The sequence below is a fragment of the Camellia sinensis genome, chromosome 4, assembly GCF_055761805.1.
Source record: "Camellia sinensis isolate YWXY chromosome 4, ASM5576180v1, whole genome shotgun sequence".
NCBI classification, from domain to species: domain Eukaryota; kingdom Viridiplantae; phylum Streptophyta; class Magnoliopsida; order Ericales; family Theaceae; genus Camellia; species Camellia sinensis.
This window is the reverse complement of record NC_138964.1, coordinates 41,597,138-41,612,357: the sequence shown is the minus strand read 5'-3', so window position 1 is coordinate 41,612,357 and position 15,220 is coordinate 41,597,138. Positions and strand designations below refer to the sequence as shown.

The 15,220-nt window shown below is 32.2% G+C and overlaps 1 long non-coding RNA gene across 1 annotated transcript; it reads right to left on the bottom strand.

Annotated features, from left to right (window-relative positions):
* Nucleotides 1-8,695: 8,695 nt before the first annotated feature.
* LOC114299779 (uncharacterized) lies at nt 8,696-13,464 on the bottom strand. Its single transcript, XR_003642454.2, has 2 exons — nt 12,794-13,464; nt 8,696-8,918 (listed from the first exon to the last, which is right to left on the bottom strand). It is a non-coding gene; the product is annotated as an uncharacterized LOC114299779 (long non-coding RNA).
* Between the last annotated feature and the right edge of the window lie 1,756 nt (nt 13,465-15,220).

Below are 15,220 nucleotides of genomic sequence, written 5' to 3'. Positions count from 1 at the left end.
AAAAATAGTTGATTGGTTGGTATTGTTTGCCACATCAGTAGAGGGAGTGCGAGGGAAAAAATTGGGGATGAAGCATTTTTTGTGGTCTAATGGTCGTGTAGCTCCATTTTATGGTGTGAAATTGAGGGTTTAACTTTTATAGAGAGGAGTTTGATATCATTTGTGGTGATTTATTTCTCCTTTAATATATGGGTTGTGTATATATATATATTTTTTCTTTATAATTTGGGCTAGCGGTAATTATTGGACTTGGTGACAATTGAATTTTTTCGTTATTGTTTGGAATTTAGTTGCTTAGTTTGATGTTTGATATAATATTTTTATATTTGTAATTATTTTCTTACTGATTGACAAAAAAATAAAAAAAAAATTACTATAATTATATTTAAATTATATATATTTTCAATTTTACAATATGTCAATGTAATTTATTAAAAAATAGAAAAAAAGATATATATTTTGTTTATCATGTTATTTTAAGGGTTGTTTTTTAGAAAGTACTGTTCTTAAGTGTTATATTCCATTTAACTTATCTTCATTTTAATATTTCATTAGGGCATGTTCAAAGTAATATGACCAAATTACCCTTTCAATTTTTTTACGCATATTTCTATTTTGAAACTAATACACAATAAAAAAAATAACAACAATCTCTCATTTCATTGAGAAAATCTCTTCCTCATTTTAGGAAGAAAATCTCTCTTATTTCATAGATAAAATCTTTCTCTCATTCTAGGGAGAAAATCTCTTCCTTATTTTAGGGAGAAAATCTCTCATATTTTCAAAATCCTAAATCTTCTAACCTTACTCCGATATGAAGAAGCAACGTTGTGGACATTCATATCAATCGAAGTATAGACACTGTGAGCATCTACTTTGCTAGTGGTTGCTTGTATTTGTATACACATAACCATTGGCTTAATATGTATTGTGATAAATAAATCTTGATATGAACTTTCACATTACAAATGCATGCTGGTAACATAACACATTGTTGTTTGTGCTTGTATGATTATTTATGAATATGAATATTAACATTGATTAATGATATGATGATCACAACACAAATTGCAACGCATTACAATGTGACAATCCATAACAAGCAACGACTCCATACAATGCAAATATTTACATCATGTAATAATCATACAAATATATATATATATATATATAACACTCATACAATAATCAATAATATGTAAACATTCACATTATGCAATAATCATGCAATCATCAATCTACAATGCACATCATGCAACTAGCACATACTTCCAATGTTGAAGTTTATATCACCAAATGCAAAATATTAAAATCTGATAATTCACAACAACAATGCCTTCAATAGATGTGAACGTTCACATTTACTGAAATACCCAACCAATAAGCATATGCACACATTGATACATAATACCATATCGATCTCTCTTGAAACAAAAGTCGAATCTAACTTTAATCAATTATTGAATAATTTTGAACATACACAAACCGTACTGAACATGAATTCTTACCAAAAGCATACCTACATGCAGTTGCAAAACAAAACGGTGCTAACCTTCGCCCAACAATTTTGAATTTTGAAACTGTAACAATGGAAGAAAAAATAGAGCTTCAATAATAGAGGAAAGCAAAATTTCAAACCACAACAATAGAAGAAGATAGCATTTCGAATGTTCTCTAACCTTTGTCCAACAATTTTAAACTTTGAAACTGCAACAATGAGGGGGGGGAAATAGAGCTTCAAAACTGCAACAATGGAAGAAAACAAAGTTTTGAACTGCAACAATGAAATAAGACAATATTCGAATGTTCTCTCACTATTAACGTGTAAATGAAACTCCTACAAAAACGTATAATGAAAACGTATCCACAGATTCCTCCAAGATCTCTGATCAACAAAACTGCCAAAATAGAAATAATAAAATATGGAAATCGTATATATCCTATTGTAAGTAATATGTATTATCAAAATAGAACAAAAGGGTATCATAATCCTAAAATTTATATACGTCAAGGGAAAAAAAACCTCTTGAGATAGAAGTCTAACTATATAAAATTTGATGAAATATTAAAAAAATTATGGACTTCAATTATAAATTTACTAAATGAGATTTATGAATAAATATCTTTTATTTTAAAGTTATGCCCATACATGCCAAAGCTTTGGTTGTTGAGTGGATCTGTCAACCGGTTCGTTTTCACTAACAATGACATGAAATGGCGAAGTTGGTAGGGATGTAATCGGTTTGGTACAGCTGGTATTTAGGTAAAATAATTTATTAAGCCGATAATATCGGTTTTATTATTTTCAACTTCGATACAGACTGCTTCCCCATCAAACCGCACCAAACCAAATCAATTGAAACGGTTCAATTCGGTGTGGTTTAATCAGTCTAGAACTTTTCAAACTTGAGCCATTTTTAAATATAATTACTAATCTATATAAAAATATTAAATCAGTTATTTGTCCACCATTAAAAACATATTCAATTCACCCATTTAATAAATACTTTTCAATTTCTAGATTAACAAAAATAAAAACCAAAAAAAAAGTTAAAAAATACTAAGGTTTCAAAAATAATGAGTTAGAGTTAAGATTATATATAATAAGTGTTTACGAACTTCGGTTATAAAGATGATAAGGTTAATTAATTAAGGTTAATCATTTATTATACTTATTAATATCATTATATTATTAGATTATATATATATATATATATATATATATATGTATTATAAATATAATATATGTTAAAGCAGTCGGTTTCGGTTTAATTCGGTGCACAAGGTGCTTGAACCAATGCCGAACCAAGAACCAAAAGCCGAAAATCGAAAAAAATCAAATTTAAAAGTCGCACAGACCGATTTTCTTAAAAAACAAATAAAATATAGCCAATTTGGTCCAATTAAATCGGTTTAATTTTTTTTATTTTTTTGTTTTTGATTTTTCTTACATACTTAGGAGTAGGGATGGATTCAAAATTTAAATTTTGACGGTTAAAAATAATGTAATTTTTCTATCGCAAAAAAAAATTATAAACTTTAATTTTTACTTGTTTAAAAGATTAATTGAACAATCTCTGTTTGCATAATTGAGAAAACAAATATGATCTAATATATTTTATTTATCTGCATTAATTTAACAAAAATAATAACTTTTATTATATGTTTCTATCTACTAAAGTTAATTATATGAAAATGTTATATATATGAAAACATCTATGATAGGCTGAATATCAAAATCTCAAGTAATATCTTTCTCAATAAATGTGATCAAATAATTTATTATGAAGCCATCATCCATTCTATTAAGTAGTTTCGTTTTGAAACATTTCCATAGTTGAAAATATATGTTTCTATAAATATAATGATAATTTATTTTAATAAACGATATTAAATTTTATAAATTTATTTTTAAGAATATTATGTTGAACGTATATAATGTTTTTATTTTTAGAAAATATTTCTATTTTTAGTGAATGAACAAACAAGCATGAAAGCAATATAGAAGGAAATTCTATGATACCCCCAAAAAGGGGTGTACCATGTGCCTCAGTTACGATGTTGTGACTTTTAGTTATGACCTATTGAGGTATTAGTAGGGTATTCAAATGGCCTGCGGACAAAAAATTCGTTATTATCCAACCCGTCCAACCTGTTCCATGGCCCATTCCAACCCGCTTGACTGCCCAGCCCATCCCCATTCTATAAAAGATGATTTAGGGTTTTGGACAAAGGTTTGCAACCCAAGCCCGCCCATGAACCCCGCTCGTATAAGCCCGCATGTGTAAATCTAGCATGACCATCGCATTAGCTAGACTCAAACTATCTCATCCAAAAAAAAAATTAATATTATCCCAAAAAAAAAAATAACACTATTTACTTCAATTTTAATCCATTAAAATCAATACTGCTCCAATTAAAAAAAACAACAACATTTGATTGGTCATATTATCCTTGTAAATTGTATTTTAAAAATAAAAATAAAAATAAACGCAATTCGTTAAAATTGAATTTGACAATGACTGGTGATATCTTCCTAACTTTCAACTTTTTACATATAACATTATCATTGTCATAATTTGTTAATTTGGTGAAGTTATACTTTAATTTGATTGTTTTAATAATATTAATTAATTTGATCATATGAACTATTAAAAAAGAAAAAATAAATGTATAGAACTTAATAATATAAGTGTAATAAAAAAATGTGTAATCCAATTCAGTTTGATTTTGGCCCGAAAGATTTGCATTTATAGGTGGGACGTGTTTTTAATTTTTTTAAATAAGTTCGACCCATATCGGTCCATTGACTAATCAAAATCTGAAAAAAGGGCACAATAATTGTGGGCTGGGTAAGCCCGTCCCGTCGCATTGATGACCCCTAGGCATTAGTTATGACTTGATTATATACATTATGGTAATAGTTATAACTTATTATTTTTAATATTAATTATAATATTATTTGATTAGCATCATTATGATCGAAATTGTATTTAATTATAACTTATATAGTGGTTGATTATGATTTTTTTTAATATATATTTTTTAAGGTTATTACTAAAAAAAAATTCACTTATTACATTTTTAATAATCAACCCAATATAATAAGTTGAATGAATGTGTAGCATTATAGCATAGCATGATCCCCAATAATAATTACCCGTGAGCTGACAGCTTTTACAATTTCAATTTGTGTAATTAAGCCCTCGTATGTAAGTAGGGACGTAATCAAGATATTATTATTAGAGGAATTAACAGAAAAAATATTTTTTTTATTATATACATAAAATATAAATATATGTATATATAATTATATATATAATTAAATACTATAGAAGTAATTTCTAATAGGATGAATAAGTTTTTTTTATGTAAAATAGAAAGAAAATTCAAAATAGAAGAAGAATAACATATATATTTTTTATATTAAGGACTATTTTATTTATAAAATAATATATATATTTTTAAAATTTTATGACAAATAATAATATTTATAGAAACAAGGGGTCATAGCCCCACATAATATTCTCCTAATTTCATCCCTGTATGCAAGCCTATTTTTGTAGATTCACTTTCTAAATTTAAGGATATGTATTTTATATGAAACATTTTAAGATATTATCACATTATTGAATTTAAAAAATAAATTTAATTTTTTTTTATTTGAGTAGCATTACTCTAAGCTAAAATAGTTAAAAATTACTACAAATTCTTACATTACTCTTTTTACATCTCTCTGTTTTTTTTTTTTTTTTTATAATAAAAACTTAAAAAATTAACTAAAACAATCAATTCACAAAAGTAGCTCTAAGTGGACGATCATGCACAGGTTGCAAAGGTGACGTAGATAGAAAGAACTTTTCCAAATCCCACAAACGCTTTCTGAGATTGATTGCTTGCAAAACGTCTATTTAAGGAAGGATACGCAACATACATCTGTTGCAAGTATCTGTCTGGTATCAGAGTGAGTTAAAGTATACAATACAGTTGAATATCGTTTAGTGATCCAACAGGCACTCTGGGCCTCAATTTGACTCGCAGAATCCGAGCGTTGGACGTGACTTCAACAATGTCGATGGCAACCAAGGGGTAGATATTAATTTATCATTCTCATTTTTTTATAATAAAATTTTCTCATTCCTCATTCCTCATTCCCCACTCTTCGTGGCTATTACTTTCCCCATCTCCTATTGGGTTTAGATTTTTTCCAATCTAGCTTGACCCTTTTTTTTTTTTTTTAAGGTTAACAATCATTTTTTAAATATATATATTTTTTTTTTCAAGGTTCAGAACCAAAGTTAAATATAAATTCAATCTTATTTTATTTTATTTTATTCAACAACAAAATCAAATACACATTAATTAATTAATTAAAAAGTTTGTTTTAAAATAATCAAATATATAATTTTGAGACAATCAAATAAATTTTGGTAATTGAAAAAAAAAATGTGGAAGAACGTGGAAGATTAAAAATAAATAAAAATAAATTACAACCATCTCTCTCTCTCTCTCCCCCTACAATGTTATAAGAGCCTATTTACAATGTTATAAGAGCCTGTTTGAAAAATAAAATGTGAAAGATCCTGTTTGAAGAAAGCGTTACAAGACCGACATTAAATTGCAATAGGGCATAAATAAGGAATTATTTGCTGATCTCTACCAACCAACACTAATACAGAGCTGCCCATGTTCATCCCAACGGTAGCACGCACACAAAAAAATAAAAAAAATCAAAATTGTAACAAATCAAAATGCACAGCAAAGATCCTAAAGACAGAACCAACAAAATAATGTCAAAAAACTCTTTGCCAACCAAAACCCACGTATGGATAACTTCAATCTAAATACACATGTATGTCAAAGTATCTATCTATGTAATTCCAAACATCATAAATGAATTGCACAAAATTATCAAAGTAGTTAGATGTTCATAGTAAGGCTTAATTCAACTAGAAGCAAAACACACTAAACTCCCAATGCATATTCTTTGGCATTTCAGCTCCCAATTCAACAAAGTGCATTCTTTGACTTTTCAACATTAATTTTTTACAAGTTTCTTACAGTAGCAACACTCCAGCAGCAGCATTCCAACAGCAACAAAACCTACACAAGGATAATAAAGATCAAAGGAAAAAAATGTTGCTTGACTTTGATTCACATCCATATACTGAAAGACAATGTATAACATGTAAAAAGATCCAACTATGAAAGTTTGAGCCATCCAACAAGAGAAATGCAAAAGAAATATCAACTCTGATTCACATTCATCTCATCATATACAGTAGTATAACTTGAATTACCTAAAAAATAAGAAAAGAAATTAATTACTAAGACTATTCAATGAAAATATATTTATTTTAAAAATAATTATGTATTGATTTATTTAAGTACCTTGCATCTCTATAGCCCACAACCAACTCTGTGCACACATCAATGCTTCCAAAGTATCTAGATGAAGTCTACTCTGATACGGGCTCACCAATCTACCACTAGTGCTAAATGCAAACTTAGAAGCAACAGTGGATATCGGAATAGCTAAAAAATCCCTAACTATTGCCTGTAAGGTTGGATACTTCAATGCATTTAATTTCTACCAAGTCAATAGATCAAAATTGGGGGTTCTTGTCACAACATCATCTTCTAAATAATAGTCCAACTCTGATGTTACATTGTTGATTTTTTTTTCTTCAGTTTCTACTAATAAACAAATCATAATCTGAAACTACCTCTAAATCCCCAAAATTTGAACTTGTAGAAGACTCAACATTAGCATTAGTCTCCAAACTAAGTTTTCTTTGATACTCTTGCAACAAATCATAACAAAGTTGGCAAATCTTTGCAATTTCCTCTTCAGGTGTATCTGTAACGCCCCAAAAATTGGGCAGTGTATATGTATTTATGCAACAAAACCGACCTGATAGACAAACACATATATATAGCTACCTATTTCATACATCCGTTTCCATTAAATCATAAATGCCAAATACATGTTGTTCACATCTTAACGCCCCAATTCCAATCCCAAGCATGCATTTTACAACAAGTATGAAATGGAAGCCAAACAGATAATAATTGCCCTATAGGCTTACAAATTTATCCAAGAACATTCTTGGTTACACAAAATGGAGTTTCAACTCAACGCAAATACAGCACTAGGCTTACATTCAACAAATAACAATAAAACAAAAATGGAGCCTCAGCTCCAAGTCCTCCCAAGTCAGTGCCTTGGTGGAGACATATCACCTGTACCTGAAATGGTTTCCCTCATAGGGTAAGCCACAACCCAGTAAAGATATACTAAACAACATATGGACCATGATAAAACTAAAGAGGACTATGCTCATGCCATACTCATAATAAAACAGTTTATCTCTCTTTTTATAAAGCATGCAATGCTGAGATACAACAATAGATATAAAACCATTTCTATTTTAAACTATATCTGTTACATGAATACAGGCTCTGTAAATCTTTAGGTGAGTGCCTGCAAGTAGCCCTAATGCACTACCACTATCATTTTTTCCAGTAAACTGGAAGGTTCGACACCTAACCGCACGGTTCCACACCCCCTACCCAGATTCACCAAGTATTCATCTTTTCGCAAACAGATACATTTCTAAGCATTTCTCAAAAATATATAGCCCAAAACGAGGAATGTGGTTCAATTTACCTAAGTCTCATGCCTTTCTACAACAATCATGGCTATTCTCCACCGATAGCCCAAAACAGATATTTAAGCAATTAAATTCTAAAAATTCCGATAAATACAATCTATTCCACATATCATTAAATATGAACAACTACACTAGTTTTCATATCCCAATCACGTTCGACAATCTCTCAAAATCCATTTCTAACTGGGTCGGTCTTATTCCAACAGATACATTAAACAAAATAATACCGTTAATGCCTACGAAAACATCATTTTCTTTCCAAACTCATTCTCCAAGCATTATTCAATTATGGCATCCTATTTTGATCGAAAGGCCCAAAGGTTAAATGTAATTCCTTTGTTTTCTTTAAAAATACTCTTTTGGTCACAAACCGATAAAAATTTCAAATCCAATCGAGTAACGCTCCGAAATAATACAACATGAACCACCCACGTTAATCAACATTCACCCAATCAATAATGTCATAACTCCAATCTTTACATAATATACCATCGATGTTTAAACGTTCAAGAATATAGAAATACATGAATCTATAGCATGTGAAGCATCTAATCTCAACACAAATAAAATGCCCCTAAGGGCTTACATCTTCCAAGCCAATAGCCCGGTTACACAAAATAGTCTCTCGGACCCATACACATTAGCCCTTGGCTTACAAAAGCATCACAACAAATGGAAGAGCAAGACTACTCTTCATCAGAACATATCCACGCCCTTAGTCCGGCGGAACCACCACATCTTAACCTGCACCAAATCCCATAGGAGTGAGCATAACGCCCAGTAAAGAATTCTAACAAAGTATATACAGTTATGCAACTCTCAATAAAAATAATGCAAATGCCAATGCTATGCCAGGCTCCTTTAAAGAAATTTCATTCATGCTTTTCTTAAAGATTTCCATTTTTCAACAAAGGCGTGCAATCTCAACACATTTCAAAAACTTTCCATTTTAATCAACAGGGGCGGTAAATACGACGCTGGTAATTCCTAGGCTGGTGTCTGCAAATAGGCTCTGCAAGCACTACCATATTTTCATTTTTACAGGGATTAACTGGAGGGCTCGACACCTATCCGCGGGGTTTTCTAGTCTTTCACCAAGGACACTCAGGCCAACTTATCAAATCATCACACCCCCTATTCAGACTTACCACCGTATTTACCCCATACACATTGCCATAATTCTTAATACAACATCACTTTCTTTCATGAAATAAATATCTTCAATCAAAATTTACAATGAAAAAATAATAACTAAATGCATATGCAATGCAGTGATTTCTCATAATGCAAAACATTTCCCATTTCCAAGTTGTCATAACAATGTCAACAATCACATTTTCCATTTCCTCCTTTCATTACTCATTTCCAAGATAACCATGTGTCTTCAATACACAACATCAATTTTTCATCAATTTACCCTTCTCAAGCCACATATGAGGTTTTCAAATACTAACCTCCACCATTCAACATTCTCACCATCCATTATGTACAACAATTACCATTTCTCAATTAAATATTTTTCATACATCTAACAACAACTTAAAGAAAATAATTCCTCCATTTAGCATAAGAAAAGAAGTTATTCCCTAAATTTTTCATGTTTTCAAAAAGTCCCAATTTTCTAGGTTTTCACAAAAACCCTAACATTGTTCACCTCTTTTATAAAATCTCATCCTGCACTTCAATCTCAACTCCAGTTGTCCAAAATTTCAAGAAAATCTCTAAATGAACACAAGATAGAGTTTGTTTTACAAAAATCATCAATCCCTTGAGTCACCAAACCCATTTTCGAAATTTTCAAGGAGAGTTACAAAATCAACCAAAAACTTACATAAATATATATGACTCAAAAGAAAACCCTCTAGGATTTATAAAAGAGTTGGGATACAACCCATATTTAGAACATCTCTACATTTTCAAAACACAAAATTGAAATCAACAAAGAACTATGTGAAAACTCTTAAAACCAACATAAAGGTAGCAAAACCTGTATATATAACTCAAGAATGTCCCAACCTCAAGCTTGGAAGAGAAGATGAGCAAAAAGGTTGAAACCCCAAAGTTGTCGAAACCAATTTCTACTTGGATCAAAACGAAACTCTTGACGAGATCTACAATCTTTCTCAAAGGAGTAAGGCAAGAAGATGCTTCCAAGAGAGTAGATCTAAAGACTTTTGAACAAAAAGTGGTTTTGGAGAGAGAGAAAGAGACCCACGGTTTAGAGGGAGAAAAAAGAGAAAGAAAAATAAAGAAAAGGGTTAAGTGAGGGCCTATTTATAGCACTAGGTAAAATTAGAAATAAGCCCCAGAGTTAACCCAAAATATCAAGTCAAAACCCCTAAAAAGTAGGGCCAAAAGTCAGACTAAAATTTGAAAAAAAACTCTGCAGGGGTCTACCCCTGTAACAATGGTGTCGACACCAAAAAGGAAAATCTGGGAAAACTAAGCTTGACTGCACTGCTGGTGTCGACCCTACCCCAGACTGGTGTCTATCTTATGTTCTAGCAACCAACACACAGACAAAAGAGGATCGACCCTCTCCCAGTCTGGTGTCTACCCTATTTTCCAGCAACTCCTCCAGAACTTCACCAACAGGTAAGGGTCGACCCTAGGAAGGCTGGTGTCGACCCTAGAATGGAATTTCTAAGTCTCCAAGGAACTTTTGACAAGAATAAAGGCGAACAACCAAACCCAACAAGTTTAATTCGGACTATACTCCTCCAAACCAACCCATAACAACACCAAAGGTTTCCAAAACATAATAATGATTCAAATACACCTTCTAAAAGTTTTAAAAAGGGTGCAAGTGCAACAATCAAAGTCCGTTTTTGTTTAAATTTAAAACATAACTCTTTTATAATCTTACAAACATATTCCAAGTTTACACTTTCGCAATTTGGGCTTCAACTTTTTATTTTTCTCAAAATTTCTCTTTTAAGCAAATAAATCACAAATTTTTCAAAAAATCTAATTAAATTATATACAACTCTACGCTCCCTATAATCAAATAAAAGTGCATAAAGAAGTATAAGAAAAATCCCTACCTCAAGCTAGAAGAGGAAACAAGCAAAAATCTAAGGTAGCGTTTGGTAGAGTTTGTAAATGTGATTTGAGAGTATGAGTTGTATTTTGAGTTTGTATGTTGTGGAATTATAATTTGAGTGTAAAAAATTTGTTTGGTTATGGTTTTTAAATAGAGTGTTGAAATGTGTTTTGAAGATGTATTTTGAATTAAGTTTTGAAAGTTTGATGTGACATGTGAAATAAGAAAATTTGTTTGGTGATGTGTTTTGGAAATAGTTTTCAAAACTTAATTCAATCAATAATTTATAATCAAACACACAACTCATATATCGATATCCGTATTTTTTATCAACAGTAATAACCAAACTATTTTTAAAATACTGAAATTAAAAATTGATTTTTTTTTCAATTAATTTTTTTCAGTAATTTTTTTTGAATAATTTTTTTTCATTTTAAAATAAATCTATGTCAACTATTTTGTGTCAATTAAATTTTCTATCAATTCATTTTTTACGCTTGTACAACCATCTTCTACAATACCTTTTTTATTTTTTTTTCTAAAATTTTGTTAAAGTCAACAACTTTTGAGAATACATATTAATAAAAATTAACATAAATACACTAAGTTTAATATTTTAAAATATAAATCATAACGTAAACCTTACAAAATATTATCAATTTTTTTTCTCATTTATTGCACGTTATTAATTTAGTAATAAAGTTGTAACAGATTGTTCAGTATTTGTTCAGTATACGGATGTAATATTATTAAAAAATTATTAATATTATAAAAAAAATAATAGATAAGAAATAAAAAGTAAAATAAAAAATAAAAAACAACTGAACCTTCTGAACCTCAGATAGTCGAACACCAGGAAGTCAGACCGGAACAACCGGGCGGTCAACCGACCGGTCATCCGGCCGGTCATCCCATCTCACACCAATTCCCACTCAGTGAAAGCTTTTTAGAGAAGAAATATGAGGTTCATGTGATACAGAGAAGAAATATGAGGATGGAGAAGGACATGGAAGCTTTTCAGATCAAAAGAGAAAGAAGGCAGAAACGTTAAAAGTGAAGAACTGAAGTACAAGCTACCAAACGGGCTTTCAAACTGTAATTTGAATTAACACGCGAAATTGTATTTTGAATGTTCTATCCAAACGTGAAGCGGGAGTTCACGTGTTGAAAGTTAATTTGAAAATACAAACAAACAGACCCTAAATTTTCGATTTTGTCGGATTTTGATCTCCACTGATCAAAATGTTACTCTCACCAAGCTCTTCACTTTGGCCTCAAGATCTAGGGTACGGTGGATTGGACACAATTAATTTACATGCTAATCTTCACTAAAAAAAACAGCCAAGAACTTCTACAAGAAGCCAAAACTCCCAAATATAATTGGAAGATTAAATAAATAAATTTAATGGTTACTTATTGTGTGTGTGTGTGTGTAAATAATCATCAGATTGAACAAGAAGAGAAAACTTTGATGGGATTTATGCAAAACGGCAGTCTCTCACTTCAATTTATTACTAAAATTTATTTATATATGCTTTTTTTTTTATATAGATATAGGAGGAAGAGAGTGGTTTACCGTTTGGGTCCACAAATATAAATAAATCTGGTGGAAGCCGCTGCTGCGCAGCAAGTAGATCTCGCCGACCTTCAAGTGGCAACAACGTCACCGGTGAACAATATGTAGCTGAGCCAAGCACAACTAACTACGGTAATGAGTTTCACAAAGTACTGGCGACAAGGATGACCGAGGTCGATGGCAATTGAAATGGAAGACAAGTTAAGACACGGGTAAGCGGGGAGATAGATTGAAGGTCGTTTCTTTGCTCTCATGCATGCTCGCCGAAAACCCTCTCGACTAAGGAACAAGACACAGGTGACAAACAGATGGAATTGCACAGCATAAAGCGCATAATCTTTTTGCAGTCAGGTGTCTGATGATCCATGAATTGAATATGAATGGGATTCCCCTTGACAAGAACTGCGTAGCTGTTCTCCCCCAACACCCACACAGAACACAATCATACACATTTTGAGAAGGAAAGAGAGTTTTTTTTTTTTTTTTTTGTGGTGATGCAGGCCAAGCATATGGAGCAGCCGCTGGCCGTTCTTTCTCCTCCCTCTATCTTATCTCCTGATGATGTATCTATAGTGTGTATAGTATATTGAGAACAATCAGACCCATCTCTCTCTCTCTAGAAAATATTCTTTACACCTTTTGAACCCCACTCCAGCACCTCTTTTTTATATTCCTTCATGAGAGAGAGAGGTTTGGTCCCTCTTTAGCCATCTCCCCCAGATTCTCTTTTATTAGTGGGATGATTTTTTTTTGTCTTCATAGTGTTTGCACATGGATTAGATTTAAGTGCAAGTGGGGGAAGCTGATGTTTACACTGGAGAATCAATCTGCCGCTACCTTAGAAAAAGAATAGGTGGAACGGCTCCTCTCTCTTATTTTACGGCAGTGATAGGTAGCTCGAAACCGAGCGGCTCGAAATGGCTCGAATTCAAAAACGGCCTCGTTTTTTAGATGAAGGTGAAGCAGAACCAAAAGCAGGAGAGGGAGGAGGAGGAAGGGAGAAAGAGGAAGGAGAAAGGAGGAGGGACTGGAGGGGGAGGAGGAGGAGGGACTGGAGGGGGCCCAACATTTGGGGCTGGAAGCGGGGGCCGGGGGGCGGAGGCGAGGCAGAGCTGGCGATCGCTGGTGCTGCGACAATCAGCGGCAGCGAGGCGACGGCGGTGGCGGTGGCGGTGGCGGTGGCGGTGGCGGTGGCGAGGCGAGCAACGACGATCCTCTCTCCCTCTTTCTCCTCTGTTCTTCCTCCTCTCTTCTTCCTCTCTTCTCTCCCTCTTTCTCTTCTGCTTCTTCCTCCTCTCTTCTCTCCCTCTTTCGAGCCAATTCGAGCCATTGGATTCGAGCTACGACTCATTTCCGCTTATTTTATCATTCACTCCCCCTCAATCTCTCTCTCAAATAAATCATTCTCCACCATCAAAAATCATAAAATCTCCCACCACCGAAAACATCATCATGCATATTCCACCCTCTCTTTACTTTCTCTTCCCCCCAAAATTTCTCTGACCATACCATCTCTTTTCTTTTTTTCTTTTCTTTTTTATTTTACTATTCTCTATTTTTATAAATCATGGTCCGAATATCCAAAACTCAAATTTTAAATTCTGCACTGACTATTTTTAAAAACAAATTTTAGGTCATCACAGTATTTCCATAAAGTTTATCAAAATAAAGTTCCAACACACTAAATTTGTAACTAGGATCAAATACAACAGCAACTCCTATAAGACCATGTATAACAACCCAATATTTATCAAACTTTCCCAACATTTTTTTATGTCATTGATCTAACCACCTCAATTAAACAAGAGAGTCATTGAGAGATAGTTATCCTAATCTCACATAAATTTGGAAAAGCAACATTAGCTGTGGGATATTTAGTTCCAGAAAATAATTCAGTTGCTTTATAAAATATTTTGGATCTCCCACAAATTTCTCTAGCAAACTTCCACTCCTCCTCACTTGGCAATGTTGTATATTGGGTCTCTTTATATTTCAAACAATAAAATACATCCTTATATAACAAGGCAGTTTAAAGCATCAAGTATGTTGAATTCCACCTAATTGCACAATCAAGTTCAACATAAACACCAGTGGCATCACACATGTATTTGCTGATATGTGCACAGGCAAATACATGACCTAAGAAAGATTTTTGCGAATGTAACTGTTGTGATGTAGATGGGCCTTGGAAGGAAATAGAAGGAGGTTATCGACGTTAATGATAAGATTGCTTACAGTTTCTGTCATGACCCGAACCCGCCCCCGTGGGTTGAGGACATAACCGGCCAGTAATCATGAAATTACCTACGGCCTCAAACCAAACCAAATATATGTTAACAGAGTTAATGGGGGCCAAACGGAAGCAATTTAAAACTTTGTCCATAGAGCCGTGCTTACATGACACATCATAACAAACCATACATATGC